General features: G+C 42.5%; 1 protein-coding gene across 3 annotated transcripts in view; it reads left to right on the top strand.

The window, feature by feature from the left end:
* FGD3 (FYVE, RhoGEF and PH domain containing 3) overlaps positions 1–16692 on the top strand; it is a 120058-nt gene that overhangs the window by 7555 nt on the left and 95811 nt on the right. The window lies entirely within an intron of this gene.

Raw genomic sequence — 16692 nt, 5'->3', positions numbered from 1 at the left:
CTCCCCGCAGCCTGTCTCTGACGCACTGCTTGGGGCTATGTTTGGAGCCCCACCGTAGTCGTCTGGCCCTTGGGCTGCTGCTGCTGCAGTGTTGCTCACGGCAAGCTGCCGGCAGCACAGTGGAGCACGCGCTGGCATAGGAGAGCTGAACGAATGAAGCCAGCACAAGCTGTCTATTGTATTCCCTCTTAAATTTGTCAGAAAAAGGGGTTGTGCCCCCGCAGATAAATGCGTACTGTTGGTTGACACGGTTCTACTGGAGCTGTGGCTGAATCTACAATAACTTACGCCGATTAAGGGTCTAGCCCCCAGGCTGCAACAGCATATAGCTACATGTTGGAACTGTTACGGTTTGCATTGAACTAGCGTGTATGGTTTTTCTGTTTAATTTTTTTTTCCCCCTGTTTGTTGAATATCTATCTGCAAAGCCCTGGATTGGGGGTGGATGAATTTTGCCAGGAGAAAAATCTCAGCCGTTCCAATTTCCTGTTGGAGCCAGGTGTGCCACCTCTGTGCATCGCTCCCACCGGCTGGCGGCGGGGGCCGTTCGCTCGCAGGGAAGTTTCCCAGGGAGGAACAAACAGTGCTGCCTGCTGAGCCCTCCTGGACCTGTTTTACTAATTGCTGTTGAAATTCTCACAGCCCGTTTCTCGGCTGTAAAAATGCAGAGCCAAATATCAAAGTTGGGGGGAACAGTCCCCCCCTCATTATTATGCAGTTCAGAAATGAATTTCTTAAATTTTTTTTTCAATTTAAGCAAATAATACATGTCTTGCCTTGCCATTCCTAGTTTACTAATGGAGTGTTCACAAGTGTTCACAGCTAGGAGAGAGGAAGATTTCCTCAAAACAATAAAATAATAAAAGTAGTAAAAAAAGCCTGTCTCATCCATACTGTCTGGTGTTGTTGGAATTGGGTCGCCGGTTTGGGTTACGGCTGCTTGATTTTAATGGTTGTGCAGTTGAAAAAGTTGCTTCACTTGGAATAGAGAACAGATGCTTTGCTTATTCATTTGAAAGGATGGTCTAATTTTTTTTTTGTTTTATTTCCCAGACAGCGCAAGTGCGAAAAGTTGTTTTAAAAATTGCTAATCCTCTTGTTAGGACAAAGAAACTGTGGGAGGGAATTTTGAGACTGAAGGAACTGTTGTGTTAATCGTCCATCTATTCCAGGGTTCAAGCTCTGCTCCCAGCAGCTGCTGCTTCACCCTTGAAAAACTTCATAGCAAACAGTTATGGAATAGCTGGCATCAAGAATTGGTTTGGGTTTTTTTGTTTTGTTTTGTTTTTTCCTTCCCCCCACACCCAGTTGTTTAAAAATTGGATTGTGTCGTAAAGCAGGAGGGTTCATAAACGCGCCAAACTCATGGCCTCCACTGAAATAGAAATTTTCTTATGGATGGTAGTGGATTTAAGGTACGTATTTAAAAAAAAAAAAAAAAAAGTTCATTTCTCCTTGTTGAGATAGTAGTACAGGGTGGTGCCACTGTTCCACTTGTATGTTCAAAGTGTTAAAACATTGTATTTTGACAATAAACTCAGGGAGGTGGGGGATGTTCAGCCCTGTCGCTGTGTGCACAGGCAAAATGTTGCATTTTGAATTTAAGCTGGCTGTCCCAAAGCGGTGAGAAAGCTGCAGATAAGTCGGTTCCAGCTGGAGCAGAGCACGCACCGTTTTGGTGCTCCCTTTTCTCTCCGTCCTCCTTGTTCAGTTAGGTTTCAAACAAAACCACCATTGAAAATTGAGTGGGATCATGCTTAAGGATTAGCTATGGCAGCGGAGCCTCCATAACGGGGTGTTTTGTTTTCTGTTCGATGGAGGGTCGGAAACCCAGGAGCCATAGGTGGTGCCTGTAATTTGGGAATGGCTTGGTAAAATGTGCTTAAAAATCTTAAACCTTGAGAGCACGGGCTTTAAACTTGGCTATTGGATTTCTGCTACATCTGGTTTTGCACCTGCCTTGCTTGGGTCTTCCAGCCCCACAGGTATCAGCCTCTAAGAGTATAATCCAAATCTGCCAAACTCATTAGATTATCCTGGCTCCTGTTTCCTGATTTATTCCGTCAGCTTCATTGGATGAACCTAAAACTCCTCTTGAACCCAGGACACCTCTTTGTCCCACCCCAGGACTATTGAGGGGCCCTCATGTGCTACCAGTGAAGCTCAGCATCAGCTTCCCACGTGCTTTTTCCATTTCTCACTGTTGTTGGTCTCTCACCTCTCCTGATGTCTTGCAGTTCTGTGGTACCTTCAGGATACTCCTATCTACATCTCTTTCGAGATACGCTTCTGTTGTGGCATCTGCTTGGCAGAGAGTCTGTCACAAAAATTAATAAACCCCAGGTTGCTACAGTTGTAGGCTATCTTAGCATTGATCTTCGGATCCTTCTGGTGGCCAGATTGCAAAAACGCACCTTTGTGCTTTCAGCCCTCTGAAACTTTTGGTTTTAAATCCAGAACCTTGGGGTTTAGATGAATCACGTGCATGCAGTTTTGATAGCTGCAGAATGGTGCTGCTGCTTCCCTGGTGTTTTTTTTTTTTTGGTGTCCGTCTGTGTCCCGTCCCATTCCGTCTGGCCCCTCCTCTTCCCCACCCCCCGCCGAGAATTCATGTTCTGATATCTTGCAATGGAAAAAAATGATCTTATATATTAAATCAGACTTTTGAGCATGTCAACTCTGGGTGTAGCTTGCAGAATTCTGGGTGTGGTGATATGATAAATAATGAAATTGGTCATCGTTGTCATTCCCTAGAACTGTGCATCCTACGGAGAATCCCCCAGGCGCCCTACCGAGGAGGCGCTTCGCACTGAACATGGGCTTTTTAAATTTCACTCTGTAGTGAGGGAAACAAGATGAGGCTTTATCCAATACCCATTTGATTAGTAAATTGATATCTCATATTGATCTACCTTTTAAAATGCATTAAAGATGTCTGAACCTCATGTGACTTATTTTGTAAAAATACTGCAAAATTGTCCTCTGCACTGAAGGCCTTAGAAGACTTTTTTGTGGTATATAATTGAAGTTTTGCTTTTTAAAATGTTGTTTGGGATTTTCAAAGGAAGCACAGTTGTGAAAGGGGAGCAGTTCAAATGTAACTCGATTCTGTAACTTCCATTTTGATTTCGTTTGGTTTGGTTTTTTTAAGACTTGAAAATCTGTGGTGGTTTAAGTTTTTGGTTTGGTTTGGTTTAAGTTGATGATGGTGACTGTAGTGGTGTCCCCTTGCTGAAAAGGCATATGGCAGACCTTAAAATCGTTATTTTGTCAATCTGGCATAACGATGCAAGAGAGAAGACGGTCATTCATTTCAATTAGAAGCAGAGTACGCAGAGTGCTCTGGTTTTTAGTTTTTCAGCAACTTTGGTGTGAAAAGACATGACCCAAAGGAATTTTACGTTTTTACCCCTGACCTGACACCTCTGCTGCCAGATAGTGAGGGGAGGTCACACTTAAAGTGATTAACTGAGGATGGAGCAAGATAAAGCCTTGTCTGAACAGCCAGATAGGCAGTACTTTGCATGGGTATTGATTCTTCTTGGATGTCTTATAATGTCAGTGGACAGACAGTACGGGACTCGAGTCAGTCATCCATGTCGCATGCCTATAGAGAAAGGGAATCTGTTTGAAAAATGCTTTTCCGAAAGGGAACCTGGACTGGAAATATTGGTGGTGATGTTCAAGTTACCGTTAGATTTATATGCAGAGTTCTACTTAAAATGCTGCGTCTTTATTGTATGTATTTTTAGGTGGTGTTATGGCTGGGTAATAGACTCATGGAAATATGTCTCTTGAATGAATGTGTAATTAACGCTTTATATTATGTCCAGAATAAAGAAAATATAAATCACAAGATTTTTATTCATAAGGACTGCATTTAGAATCATAGAATAGAACCATAGGATCATTAGGTTGGAAAAGACCCTTGGGATCATCGAGTCCAACCATCAACCCCATTGTAGAAAGTTCTCCCCTACACCATATCCCCTAACACCACATCGAAACGACCTATTTAGCAAATAGGTTTGATTTTTCTTACTTAGGAATATGCAGAAACTGGATGTGGATTGTTACACTTTCTTGTTTGGGCTCTGATTTTTATTGGTTTTGTTTTTAGTGATGAAAAGGTGTTGTCCTGTGTTTACCTGATGCTTCAGCTGACTCTGAGTTTGTCCCCACTCCCTGCATACAGGTGGTGTATTCAAAATGGTGTGTAGATCTGGAGTCTTCATTTAAACTTGCTGGTATTGATGCTTGGATTAAACTGTTCTATCTGATATTTTTTTTTCCCTCTCCTTTTAAAATATGTTAAATGTATTTTTAAGAGCTCCATGCTGGATCTCACAATTGCAGGATTTGAGCTAGTTTGTTTAAACAAAAAAACCAACAAAAACTGGAAGTCTGCATTTTTTCTGCATTGTTATTTTTACACTTCTTTAATGGCAGTCATGATAAAGTCTGATTTATGCAGGGTTTGTGGCACAGACACAGCTGTGGATTTCTACAAGCAGAATTTTAGAGAGCTTAGAAGTGTTTGCAGAAGTTAGATAATGGCAGTATTTGGTGCTGTGCCCTGGCTGAAGTATGTAGCATATTAAGTAAAGATATCGACATATCTGTTCTCGTCCTTCGGGCTGGTCTAAATGGGTCAGTGTTGCTCCTCTCTCTTCAGGCCTGCTCATTAAATCTGTTCTGTGTGGTCCGAATGTAAGGGCTAAAATCAAGATAAATGCATTTTCAGGTTTTTTTGACTGTTGAAATTAAATCTTGCATGTTTTTTGGTTTGGATTTTGTTTCGTAGTTTGGGGTTTTTTTAATATATTAATTGCAGCACAGTCCCTTCTTGAGAGCAATCAGGAATATGACTTCCTTCCTTCCAGGCTGTTTTTCAGCGCTGACAATTGTCTTCTAAATATTTGGTCCGAACTGGCAGATTCACGCTCCATCAGGCAGACCTGCTTCCGAATCCATTCCTGGCACAGTAACTTTTCCAGAAGGTTAATGCAAACACTTACAGTTTCTTCCTTCCCTCAACTTCTGTCATACTGACCATGTAAAAATAACTATTTGTTTTTAAATTTGAATTATTTTCTTTTGCTAGTCTCCAAATTTGGGAGTGCTCTTTAACCTCTCTTCTGCTAAGCCAACTTGTAGGTATCAGGACCTGGCTCTTTGGGGCTGAACATGTAAACTAGGCTGAGGTGTGGCCAGGGTAGCTGAGGGTCTGCTGGCTGGGAAGACAGCAAAATCTTTGTTATAAGTACTGTTTTGCAGGCGGGGGAGTGGGGGAATGGGGTTGTGTGTGTTTTTTAAGCAGGTCTTTGAAGAAGGGAGACCCTATAGCAGCTTTCTAGCATCTGAAGGGGGTCTACAAGAAAGCTGGAGAGGGACTTTTTACATGGGCATGCAGTGATAGGATGAGGGGTAATGGCTTCAAACTGAAAGAGGGGAGGTTTAGATGAGATATTAGGAAGAAATTTTTCACTCTGAGGGTGGTGAGCCCCTGGCCCAGGTTGCCCAGAGGAGCTGTGGCTGCCCCATCCCTGGAGGGGTTCAAGGCCAGGTTGGACGGGGCTTGGAGCAACCTGGTCTAGTGGGAGGTGTCCGTGCCCAGGGCAGGGGGTGGCACTGGGTGATCTTTAAGGTCCCTTCCAACCCAAACCATTCTGTGATTCTATGAAAATAACATTGTCTGTTGTACACATGATGAAATACCTCCGTCCCAGTTGAGGCAAACAGCAGATCCTTGGCTATTGCCAAGGTTCAGCTTTAGTTTGCATTATATGTTGCCAGATCCTTGGATGGGTTTGCCACTAGAAAAGGAATATTATCTTCCGAATTCAGGTTGGCTAACCCACTATTAAAAGTGGTTTTTACTTACAACCAACAAAATGGTTGTAAGTTAGGGCACGCCGTAGTCTTATATCATGTACCCAGGATTGTTATAAACAGTGAAATGCTTTCTGCTCTCTACACAGTCATGTTGAGTTTCATGGCTTTTAGGATGACACTTCAAAAACAAGCACCGATACTCGATTTTTAGTGCCATAGGCAGCCTACAATGCTAAGCAGACCCAGTACAGCAGAAGATAAAATATTTACCAGTGTCTTGTCAGGGAAGAAAAAGATTCTTCTGATTTCATGGGGATTCAGTATATTCCCTTGCAATTATATCCAGCTTTGTAAGAAAATTGGTATTTATTTTGCTGAGCTTTAGGTCATAAGTACGCTCAGAGATCTCTCTGAACCAACCTTGGAGTTTCCTGCAAGTCATGGCATGGGTTTTCTCTCTTTCACGTTCAAATGTTGGGTAATCCTTAGGTTGTTTTTAAAAGTGTTTGAGGATACAGATTATAAAGTCATGTCAGTGTTTAGGATCTGTGGTGCTTAACAGTTGGTGATTCTCTTCAGCACATCAGTATCGTTAGGAAAAAGCCCAAGCTATTATAAGTTCTTTTTCTATTATCTTTTCCACTCTCTAATGACAGGCTCATTTAATGGGCTTTATCATTTAGGTGGCATGACGGACATTGGTCAATAAGAGCAGGAAATGACGGGGAGAAATGTTTACTGTGTGCTACACCCCTCTGTTCCAATGGGAAAATAAAAGTAGGAGCAAAACTGTTTTATTTTTTTCCCTTCGTTTTCCTCTTAGTCAGATGGGTGCAAGTTCATTACAGTGGAAATCAGTCGAAGAAGCTCTGTTTGCGGTTCTGCTTATGAAGAACATGGGTCCATCTAGAAAGACTAGATTTCTTTGAACTTGGGAAACAAGGCAAAATTGCAGCAGCCAAAGGTGTCTGGTGTTCTTGTGGTGAATATAAGATGTTTTATGATCAGCGGCTCAGGGGGTTAAATATATACTTAGGAGGGCAGTGGGAAAAGTGAGATGCTGGATGCTGAAAAGTGGGGGGATTGGGGTTTGGTCAAAAAAAGGAGCTTTGCAATAGTCTTACTCAGCGGGGAGTGCTCTAAACCGTTGACGACTCTGCAGCAATTCTGAGCGTCTTGCAGGGGGTCACAGCGGTAGCGGGGATTGTCTTGGCATCTTGTAATGGCTAATCAAGTCTGAGAGAAGAAAAGCATTTTCTGCATTTCTGCAGCTGCTCACCGGTGCTCCACTGGTGCTGCAGGAAAGCCCTAATTGCTAACATTGTTAGGGATTCTCTCCCCCCCAGCCCCTTCCCACCCCCCCATCCCATTGCAATTCTGAGTTAGTACTGTGCTGGCAGACAGCATACTTGGCACCAACAATAAAGGCAACACTAGAAAGAAGTGCGTTTAAGGAATCTGTAACATGTATGTCAGGAGAAGATTTCTTTAGTTGGAAACTGGTGCCGTGGTGGAGTTCTGTCTGTTTGTATTGAATAAACTGGCATTTAATTAAGTCCTCAGAAGACCACAGATCTCTACTGGAAAAAGTGGGTGTTGTAGGAAATTCTAGATATAGCCATGCTAATTCTCGTAAATCTCTCAGCTTCTTTCCATGCCCCTAAACATAGGGTTTGCAATCCCTAATGGGGTATGAAGACACCGTATTGAAGTGGCTTTACTTGGCACTGTGTTAAGACATTCTGGGGCCTTGAGCCGTAACACAACTTGATTCTGGCACCGTTGTTGCACTGCAGTTTGTGCAGGAGGGCTCCTCTTATCATATATGCAGAGTCAGGAGCTTTTAATCCTCCTAGATCTAATGGCAAGACCATATCTTCACCTCGTGGCACCAGGGGTACACGCATGGGGCTGTGTACTGATTATTGTTCTTTTTGTGTTGTTTTTTAATAAATATTTTAACCTCCTTAGTTACCTTAAGTGTTTTTAGATTTTGCCCAAAACAACTGGGCATGGAATTAGGAGGTTACTGGGAGGCGAGGTGCTGCTCGCATGACTGTTGTTTCAGCTTTTTGTGCAGTTAGGCAGGCCGTGTTTTGCGCTTAGTCGCCTGACAGTTTTGAATCAGGAGAACCAGAAACTTGTCCTGTTTCAGGTACTGACTTGGACTGTATAATTTAAACCACTGAACCTTTAGTTGTTAGTATGGAGTACTTGCACTTTAATCTAACTGGGAATCAGCTACCTTTGAATTGAGCCTTGAGGTAATCTTTTTGGTCTTCGTCAGCTCAGTTGGACTTCTGACAGCTCTTGAGAAAGTCGAGAGGAGGACTGGCTTTGTTTCCTCTGGTCTATTGAAGCTTTTTGTCTCCTTCTTACCTCATCTGGGGCAGTTGAAGACTTTGTTTGGAGTCTGAAAAAAGAGGGTTGGATTATTTTGAACTGACTGGAAAACACTGCTGGACTTGGGAGCTTCAGCTTTAAGGCTGCCCAAAGGCTTGGACTGGATCTAGGCCAGCTTGTTATTGGCAAGGCAGCTCTTTGCATGAAGAGCTGGGTCTCCTGGTGTTTTGGATACCTTTAAGGTTTCAACTTGATTTGGAGTGTCATTTAGTGATTTAGAGCCGCATAGTCTCCCTTGCAATCAGATGGATCAGCTCTCCAGCCACGGCATCAGCATCTATCAACGGCAGCTGTGACTTGGGATGTGGAGGTGAGCAGTCCCGTGGGTGCTGCCTGGTAGAAATCCCTGCTGAGAAGCTTGCTTTCTCTCACCTCCTGAACAGCCTGGACTTCGTTTAAAAAAAAAAATGCTGCAGTGGTTGGCTTCTCTCTTGTGTCAGGTTTGGGGGAAGACTGGATTTGGCTAGTACAGGAAGGCATTTAAACCGTTCCTGGAGTATTTTTCTTCCTGGTTCAGGAGTGGGAAGCAGTTCCATTTGGTATTGCCCTTGTTAGGGTGTATTCTTAGGTTTTAATGTTTAGCAATAGGTTTTGCTTAGGTAAAACATTTATTTTTAGGTTTAAAATATCAAAGAAAGGGAAAATAGCTCATGTCGGCTAAGTCTCCATCAGCAATAAATGCAGCCTGTAGAAGTGGATCTGTGTAAGGAAGCTGGTGCTGAGGACTGCCCTGTGTGTGTCTGAAGGGCTCTTACATTAAATCAGCTCTAGATAGGCCCTATGGACCCAATGCCTGTTAGCTGCTGTTGGGTGCTAGGTGCACTCCTTGAATGCCTCTTCTAATTTCAATTCCTCCAAAGGGAGTCCGGGTCATATGCTCCAAGGCTGTGCTGAGCTACAAACCAAACACAGTAGGGTGAGGCGAGGTGGGAGACTGGCTTCAAAGGAGCTCTCTGGTCAGAACTAAAATGGGGACGGTGACACATCCATCATCAGCCCTGCTGAAATCCTGCACAGCGGGGTTGGACAGCCGGCTTGGTGGGGCCATGCTCCACAGCTCAAATTGAGTGTTGGCTGGTATTCTCTGCCCAACGTTTGATCCCGCACAGGGAAGGAGCATCAGAGCGTGGATTGATTCTGTATCCAAAAGGCGTACTTTGCTCATCAAGTTAACTTTGGATTAATACTCGAGCTTGATGGAGTCTAACGTCTGTAGACCTTGACAAACAGAACCATGTTGTGAAGGCTGGGTTGCCTTCTCTGGCAATCAGATTTTGCAGTGGTTTCAAACAGTTAAAGTTGCTTTAGTGCCATCGATAGCCATGATCTTCCATAGTAAGTGATGAAATTGTTTGAAAGGCCAGGAAGATACTGCTGATCTTTCTGCCTCGTAACATGATGAACACTCATCGTCTTCCTAACAGCTTGAGTGTTTCCCAAAGGTATCTGCACCATGGTTTGCTTATCAAGTTTGCTAAACAATGTATTTCAAAATAGATGTCTTTAAAGTAATATATTTGGTGGGGTGGGGGGGAGGAGTTACTTTTAGGGTGGAAGCATTAAAACTGATAGAATTTAATATTTTGGTGGTGATCCTGGCAAAGACTTTTCTTTCTCTTTTTTAATCTTCGTAGCTTGGTTAGAAGTTTATTGTAGTTGCTCTTCTGGCTCTGCATCCTCTTCGGTGATAAGAAAGGAGAAGTATATTTTTTTAAATCATCATGTCAGAGGTAGCTCGTCTTGGTGTAGAGAGAGGAGACCAGAACGTGTGTTGAAATGCACAGAAAGAAATAGGAAGTTTGGTTTCTAGCTTGTATTTGCTTTTTTATTTAAAGCGTTACAGCTTACCTGTTTGCCTTGATTAAGGCATCTGATTTTTTTTATTCTTTTTCCTCATGAGGGGGAACAGTTTGACATACCACTGAAGTTGATTGTTTTCTTTTAAAGCTCCAGTTCCTGATTCAGGTAGTTACTTACGGATCTCAGATTACATTTTTTTAAAAAGTCAGTCATTTGACCAAGGGTTTTTTAGTGTCTTTGCTGGAGACCTGTAGCTTTCTGAATGCTTTTTAGTAGCTTTCAGATAGTAAGTCGTAAATAACTGGAGTTTCCTGAACTTCAGTGAGGTAAGTCCATCAGATCCCCAGGTGTGTTATGAGAGTCTTATGGCCGATCCTCTTCTAAACACCTGTACCTGATAGAGGTTTGCACTTCTGTTTGCATCTCTGAGGTCACAGGTAGATGTTCTCTCTGCTTAGTTTGTTTATTTTTACTTCCGTAGTAAAATTTGCTCTAAGGAAAGGTTACTTTCAGTGCAGTTCTGTATCAATCCACCAGATGACACTTGATGCTTACAGATGAAAAGATGAGTGGTCTTGCATTAAAAATTCTGTATTCCTTTGTTGATTTAGAAAAAGAAAAATTCAGAACATTTTGTTTCCAAAATGTTTTCATATGGTACTTGTAAAATTTTAAGTGTGCGTATCAGAAATGCTTATATGATCAGAATTGCTTATATGCTCTACTTGGGCTTTTCCTACGTGCCCATAAGAAAGAAAAATAAAAATTGAGGGTAGACGTTTTCATAAAGGCTTTGAACAAAACTGTGCAGAAGGTAAAACCACAGTCATAGTTACCTTCTGATGAACTGCTGTCGGAAATTATACTCTTGTTGAATGAGAGGTTAGTGGTGGGAGCAAGGACACTCGGAAGGGTTTACGCTGTTAGGCTCATTGGAAGGGGAGTTTTTTTGTAGTCCGTTTCTGCGGTGGAATCCTGGTGACTTTGCAGGCTTTACCACAATACGGACACTAATTACAAATACGTAGATGGTTCAGACGCAGCTTTGTCAGTGCACAATGCTGTTGAACACATACTCGTCCGTGCAAGCCAAGCTGTGATGAGAAACCAAGGGAAGGTCGCTCTGTTTTGTACCAACGCAGAGCTGAACTCACTGAACAGCAGCGGTGTGTTAAGACAGAGGATTAAAATCTGGTGTTAGCGTACAGCTCCTGTGTGTATTTTTGTGTGTGTAGGAAACCGGGTAGACAAATGAGCCAGAAAATTTTGCTGTAGTAATACTTCTTTTCTTAAGTCAATAAAATAATGTGTTGTAAAGGTCTCTGGGTGGTGGTTTTTATCAACTTGGACTCACACCATCAGATACTGAACTCGGGGTGAGTACCAGAAGGCTCCCAAGTGCTGGGGAAATGGGGCTCCATCCCTTTGCGACAGATCCTGGAGGCACGTTACGTCCCCAGCTTGGTGGTCGTGCCGTATTTATCTCAGCGGTACTTTCGTACACCTCTGACAGTTTCTCACTGCTGCTCATCCTGAGAAGCAGTTGATAATTAGGGAGAGGGAAGTACGAAATGGGTTGCATTTAGCTGTTGCAGTTCAAACTATGTAGTATTAGGAGACTTAGAGACGTGTAGAAAGGGTCGGTGGCTGGTTTGTAAGTAAAATGCTTAATTTTATATGAAGTAGTCCCCCTCCTGCCCAAAAACTTATTTTCTTGCAGTTTTTGCTCTCCTCATGTCTTTATGCTCTGCTGAACATTTTATTAAGGTACTGTGCCTAAGCGATATGAGCAATTACATTGTGATTTTGGAAGTAACGTGCCTCACTGGTGTTTTTAATCAAAAGCTTTAAAATTACTCTAACATTTTATCGATACTATCTTTGAAATAATGCAACTTGAGTAGCCAGCACATGAACTATGTTTCTTTTCCCAATGGCAAACATAAATCTGTGGCTGTGCCTTACTTGTTTTCCAAGGTAACTTACTTGTGTTTCCTGTTTTATTTATGAAGCAGCTGGTTTGCATTGCTCAGCAAAGTGTCTGCTTTGAGGCCCTCAGTCCTGGGAAGCGTTTTGCTTTGCGTGGCTGTGACCTGGCATTCGTGCTTCAACGGGCGTCCTCTGAGACACTTTGACATCCTTGTTCCTCTTAATGCCGTTCCTGATGATGAGAGAAGGCACAGCGAGCGCAGACGTTTGAGAGACGTTTCCAATCTGAGACATCAGAGAGTATGGTCTGAGGATTTGGCGATTGTACTGGATTGACTGAAATGTAAACTGGGCATTTCCTGAGGGATATTTTTTTATTTTTTTATTTTTTTTTGGCCTGGTTGGAAAATACCAAATCATGGCACCTGATGTAGCTCCCGCAGAATGCTTTGCACTTAAACATACTCAGCATCCACGGTGCAGGCAAGGGGCTGGTGGCGGCACCACGGAGGTCACCGGTGCTGGCTTTGCTGCTGGAGCTGGGAGATTGCAAACCGCGAGATGTCCTTGCAGTCCTGAGTGCTCGGTGCTGTGTTTTGCTCTTTGAAATTAGCTTTCCTGATGAGCAATATAAAGTCTGAAGAACTTAGGGTTTTATGGGGAAATTTTGAAACCTCAAATTCAATGCCAGTATTTTTGTTTGGTTGTCTGTTTTTTTTTTTAGTAAAACTGAATCAAAAAAATTACCCCCCCCGATAAACCTTGTCTATTTTAATGCACTAGAACCTATTACTCTCTCTCTGGACAACTAGTACAGGGCAAAAAGTCTGCAGGACAGGAGAAGTGAAGGGGAATGATATTTCTTGCGAAGACATGGGAATCATCTGCTTAGCAGATGTTTAAAATAAGTCTTGCAACTGTTCTGCTTATAGATGTGTGTGTGTACATGGTTTTATGTACATTCTTGGTATAAAGACAGAGTTCCCCTGAAAATACCCCTGATCAGTTAGTGATATGGCAGTATATATGTTGTCAAGTCCACCTGTGTTTGAAATCTGTCCCAGTATAAATCTTGGGGAAAATTCAGGATGGATCGTTTCCATTAGTGGACCCTTGCCCAGGAATTTAGTTCGATCTGCGTAGCTGGAAAGATTGGGTTGTTTGTCTGTTCAGGACTGCTAATTTTAAGGAGCTGCAGATCTATGCTATGTGGCCCACCTTATACATTTCCACTGCCTTTTTTTTTTATATTTTTTTTTTTAATTTTTTTTCCCCTTTCCTCAAGTTGAAGAGAATGCAGAGAAGGCTTGAAGAATTGCTCGTGGATATTGACCTGGCCTACTGATAGGTTTCTTTCTAACTTTGTAGGAAAAAAAAAAAAAAGGAGAGGGGAAAGATTGGACACATGGAGCTGCAGGCACCTCCTGAGAGCAGACGAGCGCCAGACGTATGGGTGTCTTCTGGAGAGCTGCTGCTCAGAGCTGGACTGAGAGCCGCTGGAGCTGAAGGGCCGCGTGCATGCGTAGCGGTGTTGTCTGTCGGCCTAGCAATTCCTTTAGCTAAGGTCCAGGTTTTTAACGTTCAATGTAAATGAACAATATTTTATTTATGGTTGCAGGATTTAAGCTGACTTTTGCAATTCTACAATTCTACTTTTTTCAGGTCTTATACACTCTCTTTAGCCCAGGCAGAAGTTCGGATGTTGTCTAAGTCAGTCAAAGGGTCAGTCCGGGATCAATTCGGGAATACTGTAAGAACGGCTCACTTGCGAAGCTCTGTGGTCTCCCTGGGTGAGATGCTGCAAGACCTGACCGTAGGGGTACCTCCATTTAGATGAGAGGTGGACAGTCCTAAACACAGCTTGGAAAGCTCTTAAGTGTCAGGAAGAACATTAAAGTTTATGTTTGGAGGGTTGGCGAAATCGAGTTCAATAACTGGTACCCTTTATAAATGGGTCTGCGTTTCCCTTTGTCTTTTATCCTGTGCCCACACTGAAAACGCATCCTCACCCCTTCCCCTTTCGCTTCCTTCACCCCTCACACCTAGGCAGTATACTAAAATAGAGCAATTCCACTTCTGATCTCACGAAAGCTAAGCTGGGATGAAATAGTTTACAGGCCATGTATGTCCCTCCTCCCCTCCCTCTTCCCTTTCCGTCTGTTATCCAAATCCTTTCTTTTTCACTTTCACTCTTTTTTTTTTTTTCCTTGTATTGTTTACGGCCAACTCTTTTGTTACTCTTTTCTTCATTTTTGTCTCAAAGCCCCATAAAAGAATTATACTGAAAAATAAAGCAGTAATTCTCAGCCAAGATGAACTTTTAAACTGTTCAAAGGAGATTTGAAATTAGGCAGTGGGAGTTTATGCATCCCTAATTAGAAGCAAAACTAAACAAGCACGACAGATTTATTGATGATAAACCTCAGCCCTGATTAAACATCTGTTGAAGCTCAATTTAATAAATTACAGCAGATTATTGCTGCCTGAGATGCAGTTACTGGGTGTTTGCCGGCCTCTGGAGGAGCCGCATCGTGATGTGTTTGTGGGAACAGTAAGGGCAAACCTGGGGCTCTGTCTGCTGCGCGCGCCTTGCTGCAAGAGTTAAGAAAGTCCCTTGTTGTTCTTAAAATCAAAGTAATTTGTTTCATTAAAAAAAAAAAAAACAAAATCCAGAATCTTCTCAAGGTATACTACTGAAGGGGACAAAAGGTAGCACATAAAACTTAATTTTCTTTTTCATTAAAGAGGATCTGAGCAGATCCTGAAGGCAAGCAGAGGCTGTAAAGTTCCTAGGGCAACAAGACATTTAGCTTAATATAAACTTGAGCTTACTTGTGCGGAAAATCGTGTTTTACAGGTTGGAGAAGAGTAGGGCAGGACAGCAGTCACGAGGCGGTTCAGTGAAGCGCTGGTTTAGCGCTGTTGGAACTAACCCAGGGGCACGGGTGGTTGGTTTGACTCCCGGCATGCACGTTTTCCCACTGTGGGAAACCTGGGCATTTCTTGAATATGGTGGTTCGCCTCTCCTCGCTTCACTTGTGCCCTGCTTCGTTTTTTTTTTCTCCTACAGTCCAACAGGTCTGCATTTTGGGGTTTTTTTTGTAACTGGTACGGTCTTTTCCCACCTTTTCCATACAGGGATACTCTTTTTTCGTATTCATTTAGCAATACCGAAAGATATTTCCTCGAGAAAATGGGTTTCTTGAGCCAAGAATGTATTTCCAAGTGTTTGTCTAAAGCATGTCATTAGTATGGACAAAACAAACGATAACCAGCCCAAATCCAAACCTCTTGGCAGCAAACTAGAACAAAGAACTCTTTTGACTGTCTTGTGCCAGATATTTAAACCCAGGCAAGAGACTGTGCTTAAAAGAACAACATTCAAAACAGAAGCCCTGGGTGCCGTAAAATAGGCAAGTTAGTGCAAGAGAAGAGGGCCTGGTAACTTTATTCCTCCAGCCAGGATGTAGTTTCATGGCTATTTGAAAAATAAGAGAACAAAAGTAAATCCTTCTCCTGCAAATGCTGCGTCTTTTCTGGGTCCAAAGCGTCTCAGGCTAAGCTCCTGTCATGGAGCAGAGCTCCTCCGAATAGCCCTGCTCGGCGCCCCAAAAGGATGCTGCAAAATAGCAGCTGGCAAAAATCAAAGAATTCGGTCTGTTGATTTGTATTCCTTTGTCTGGTTCCCTTCAGCAAAAACCTGTGAAATCTCAGCTGGGAGGTGTCTGAATTTTTGTAATTGATAGATTATTCCGTGTCAATAGAAATGTTACTTCATAAAGTGCTTTGGGATTTTTTTTTATTATTTTTTTTTAAAGTCTTTTGTGGAATAAGATTATCATTAAGCCTGATTAATTATGATTGAACGCGTTCCAGAGTCCAAGATGAAGGCTCTAGAAACTACAGGCTTGAGTTGATTGTAATTTTACAGATCTTTGTACAGGCACTGATTTTTGATCGATGCAATATAGAAATTCATAGGAACGCCCAGATTTTTATTTATTTATTTATTTATTTATTAAATTTGCATGAATACAGTTTTAACTTTTCCCTTGGTGTAGGAAGATGCACTGATTTGCCATGCCAGGCAAGTGTGCTGCTGCCGGTTCCTGGCAAGGAAACTAGGTCATTTGTACCTCTTAAGCCTGGTAGACAAATGAGCAATTGAGTGAATTGTAACCTTTCTCTTTACAGCAAAGGATAAAATGAAGGGGAAAATTAAAGAAAGACCTTTGCTTTGTTTTACATGAAAGCATACACATGTACAGATAATTGCAAAAGCTGCGGAATAAAGCTTTGAATGCAAAAGCTTTTTTCATAAATCAGAAGTAGAGTAATAGGCCGTGCTACAGTTGCTAATATAATCATGGTCTCTTTGTTACTGTGCAAATTTCTGCGGAGTAATTAGTCTAACACCATTTTTGTTGTTTCTGAATCAATTTGAAAACGGAGCAAGGGCAAGCAGAAGACCTCTGGTGCCAGTTGGGTGTTTAAGTAGAGGAAAGCAACGTAGCGTTCTGCCTGCCCCAGTGGGAGACGCGTGCGCCAAGCCTGAAACCAGCGCAGAGGAGAAGACTCTCCTATTGCAGGGTGCTGTCACCTTCGCTCGTGAAAAATGGCTCTTTATTCAATTACATTAATGAAATTAAACCTTTCCATTTCTTTGGCTAAGGCTGCTGTATTTTGGCATGTGGATGAGAACTGGTCCCTGTTTAGAGCATCCCA

The sequence above is a fragment of the Rissa tridactyla genome, chromosome 10 (genome assembly GCF_028500815.1).
Source record: "Rissa tridactyla isolate bRisTri1 chromosome 10, bRisTri1.patW.cur.20221130, whole genome shotgun sequence".
NCBI classification, from domain to species: Eukaryota; Metazoa; Chordata; class Aves; order Charadriiformes; family Laridae; genus Rissa; species Rissa tridactyla.
The sequence above is the reverse complement of the archived record's forward strand: the minus strand, read 5'-3'. Positions and strand labels throughout refer to the sequence as shown.